The following is a 3,558-nucleotide window of genomic DNA, read 5'->3' on the forward strand; positions in this document are numbered from 1 at the left end:
TATCCCTGTAAAATGATATTATTTAAATCAAACTAGTTGATTCGGAAAACTTTTAAATAAGGTTTCAATAATCTTATGTATTTATTTTTAAAATATTCAGGTGGGCAGCTCAGTAGATATTTTACAAAAAGGAGCTTGTTATTGGTAATAATTACAATAGCCTATGACCTAGGGTTCACTGCTCCAGTGTGTTAGATATATATTTATATATATATACAAAAAACATATATGTATATCTATATATATATATATATATATTTAGTACAGCAACATGAATTTCAGTACAGTCTGTGGTTTGATGCTTGATCTCACTGTACACAGCAGATACTTTTTCAGATGCTGTCTAAATGTATTGTCTCGTAGCCCGTACACAATAGGGCTGATAAACCTGGGGAGTATCTGAACGATGATATACGAGGCAAAGAATATATTTATATAATGTTCAGGGAAGCTGTACACCAGAGCCTTTCTAATCAAATGGGCTACATAGGTGAGCATACACAGCAGCAGCTGAAAGCCGTGCAGCAGGATGGTGTTCCTGGCCTTCTTTGTGTCTCCTTCAGCTGCTTTAGCTGCTTTAGCTGCTTTAGCTGTTCTAGCAGCTAAGAAGATCCTGATGTAAGTGTAGAGGAGCGTGAGCCAAACAACGATCAGGTAAACTGTGTAGGAAACTTCCTCTTTTTCAGGTGTATAGGGTGACGGAAGAGTTCATCTATTTGACAAAAAATGGTAGAATGAAATAACTCCACAGGCTCTGTAGCCAATAATAGGAACACATCTGGCAGCGTTGAAACTGCACTCATGGCCCAAATGGAACCAATCAGAATGTAAGTTCTTTTGATGGTACAGAACTCAGCATGTCGCAGTGGTAAACAAATAGCGATGTAACACTCCACAGCCATGACAGCTAAATTTAATGGAGTGTTGAGGGTTGTAAAGACAGAAAAGGTAACAATGAGGCAACATAAGGAAACATTAATTCTGTAGAAGATGTAACTTAGGACGAACAGGCTGACTGTTGTCGTCAGCTGGATCATGTCGTTTACCACCAGGTGGATGAAGAGAATGTAACGGGGATTCACATAAAATATCTACAGGAGTGGATAAAAAAGTAGGTCTTTTGGTTACTTTAATTCCATCTGTTACTTATATTATCAAGATCAATATTTTACATTTATTGGTAACTGAAACATAAGATGAATTCATACAATTGATCCTGATAATAAGATATAAGATAAGCATTTATTAACCTTACACAAATAGTAAGAGTAAACAATAAATAATGAGAAGAATATAAAACTTGAAAACAAAGGCAGAAGTGACATTGGTGTTATGTGCTATAATATTGCATTCACCAGGTTTATATGTGGTATTATAAAGTAATGATACTTGGTATTTGTGTGTATTGTTATATAGATATAAGAAATATAGTATATGAAGTTATAACACAGTTTACATATTAACACAATACAGTGTAATACAAAATCAGTGCTTAAGGATTCTGACCTGGTGTTTTCTGAAGGTGTGAATCAAGGAACCGTTGATGTAGTTGATGATGAGGCCAAGAGCCATAACGAACATTTCAAACACTTTAGGGTTAGTTTAATTCAAATTTAAGGGAGAACCAATTCACTGACCTTTTCTTCTTATAGGCAAAGCATTTATCTTTGAATGGATCCATCCCAAAATATCACTGTTATTCTTGGATGGGTCTTAGATGTTTCCCAACATCAGGAGCATGCTTTACTTTACTGCAGGAGTCACATATTAAATATATATATTAAATATTATATATTGAGTATTGTAGATGGCTCATTTCAGAATGAGACTGTCCCACTTACCCAACAAGCAAAAGATCATTTGATGTGAAAGTGAAAAGGAAAATCTTATTTGCTTCATTAAATAAAAATATTTTAACAGCTTTAAAAGAAGAATGTATGAATCATGAATATGTTATGTTGAACGATCATTTAAAAATATAACAGCCTGTTTTTGTTGTTTTGAGATGAAACATTTTTCACTTCTTAAAACACATTTCACCATCTAGTTGTCAAATTGTATATAGAAATTTAGAAGTTGAAATTAAGCATAATAATTCAATACAGTTCAAACGGATTGCAACATTATAAAAAACACCATAATAAAATACAGCAATAATGCAATATGATAGCATCAAAGACATTTCTACCTCAGATAGTATGCTTTAGCTTCCACCTTCACCAGTTATGAAATGAGTGTGAAGCAGTTTCATCTCTTTATATGAGGCAGCATCAGGGACGCTGCGGTTGTAACCTGAATGACTTCATCCAGCTACAGTTATGAAGAAAATTTCCATGTTGTTTGATTAATTACCTCTATTTTCATGCTTAATCGTTAATAAATTGAAATATGTTTCTTAAATGCTGTTGTTCACTTTCGAGATTAATTGTGATGTTCAAAATACAGCGGGTAAAATAAGTATTGAACACGTCACCATTTTTCTCAGTAAATATATTTCTAAAGGTGCTATTGACATGAAATGTTCACCAGATGTCGGTAACAACCCAAGTAATCCATACATACAAAGAAAACCAAACAAATAAGTTCAGAAATTAAGTTATGTGTAATAAAATGGAATGACACAGGAAAAAGTATTGAACACGCTTCCTGAAATGTATTTAATACTTGGTACAGAAGCCTTTGTTGGTGATGACAGCTTCAAGACGCCTCCTGTATGGAGAAACTAGTGGCATGCATTGCTCAGGTGTGATTTTGGCCCATTTTCCCACACAAACAGTCTTCAAATCTTGAAGGTTCCGTGGGCCTCTTCTATGAACTCTGATCTTTAGTTCTTTCCATAGATTTTCTATTGGATTCAAGTCAGGTGATTGGCTGGGCCATTCTAGCAGCTTTATTTTCTTTCTCTGAAACCAATGGAGAGTTTCCTTGGCTGTGTGTTTGGGATCATTGTCTTGCTGAAATGTCCACCCTCGTTTCATCTTCATCATCCTGCTAGATGGCAGCAGATTTTTATCAAGAATGTCTCGGTACATTTTTCCATTCCTTCCTTCAATTATATGAGGTTTGCCAGTGCCGTATGCTGAAAACCAGCCCCACACCATGATGTTCCACCTCCAAACTTCACTGTTGGTCTGGTGTTTTTGGGGTGATGTGCAGTGCCATTTGACCTCCAAACATGGTGTGTATTATGGCCTCCAAAGAGTTCCATGTTGGTCTCATCTGACCAGACTATATTCTCCCAGTATTTCACAGGCTTGTGTAAATGTTGTGCAGCAAACTTTAAACGAGCTTCAACATGCTTTTTCTTCAGCAATGGAGTCTTGCATGGTGAGCCTGCATACAGGCCACGGCGGTTGAGTGCATTACTTATAGTTTTCTTTGAAACAATTGTACCTGCTGATTCCAGGTCTTTCTGAAGCTCTCCACTAGTGGTCCTTGGCTCTTGGACAACTCTTCTGATAATTCTTTTCACTCCTCTGTCCAGAAATCTTGCGAGGAGCACCTGGTCGTGGCCGGTTTAACTGTTGAAATTCTGTTCTTTCCACTCCGGATTATGGC

General features: G+C 36.2%; 1 pseudogene; it reads right to left on the reverse strand.

Moving 5' to 3' along the window:
• Positions 1-258: 258 nt before the first annotated feature.
• On the reverse strand, positions 259-1,572 carry LOC129116809 (odorant receptor 131-2-like; annotated as a pseudogene).
• Positions 1,573-3,558: the final 1,986 nt, after the last annotated feature.

This window comes from Anoplopoma fimbria, unplaced genomic scaffold (assembly GCF_027596085.1).
Source record: "Anoplopoma fimbria isolate UVic2021 breed Golden Eagle Sablefish unplaced genomic scaffold, Afim_UVic_2022 Un_contig_9096_pilon_pilon, whole genome shotgun sequence".
Taxonomy (NCBI): Eukaryota; Metazoa; Chordata; class Actinopteri; order Perciformes; family Anoplopomatidae; genus Anoplopoma; species Anoplopoma fimbria.